At 51.7% G+C, this 472-nt stretch overlaps 1 pseudogene; it reads left to right on the top strand.

The window, feature by feature from the left end:
* LOC102378330 overlaps positions 1–472 on the top strand; it is a 1,043-nt pseudogene extending 571 nt beyond the window's left edge.

Raw genomic sequence — 472 nt, 5'->3', positions numbered from 1 at the left:
GCTGACAGGTCTCCTTGCTCTCACTGTGCCCTCTCGGCTGTGTGGGCCCAACGTTATCAACCACTTCACTTGTGAAGTACTGGCAGTGCTGAAGCTGGCCTGTTCTGACAGCCATGCCAGCGAGATGGTGGTGTTTGCCACTGGTGTCCTTGCACTGCTGCTACCATTTAGCTTCATCCTGGTGACGTATGTGCGCATTGGCTTGGCTGTACTGCACATCTGTTCAGCTCATGGCAGAAGCAAAGCTGTTTCCACCTGTAGCTCCCACCTGACTGTGGTCAGTATATTCTACGGTACAGCCATGTTCATGTACCTGCGGCCTCAATTCAAATCTACCTCAGACCAGGACAAGATGGTTTCTCTATTCTATGGTGCTCTGACCCCCATAATGAACCCCTTGATCTACAGCCTGAGGAACAAGGACGTGCATGGGGCCCTGAGGAGAGTAACCAGCAGGAAAATACTTGCTTAA

Source organism: Alligator sinensis, unplaced genomic scaffold (assembly GCF_000455745.1).
Source record: "Alligator sinensis unplaced genomic scaffold, ASM45574v1 scaffold647_2, whole genome shotgun sequence".
Lineage (NCBI taxonomy): Eukaryota > Metazoa > Chordata > Crocodylia > Alligatoridae > Alligator > Alligator sinensis.
This window is presented reverse-complemented; position numbering and strand designations above follow the sequence as displayed.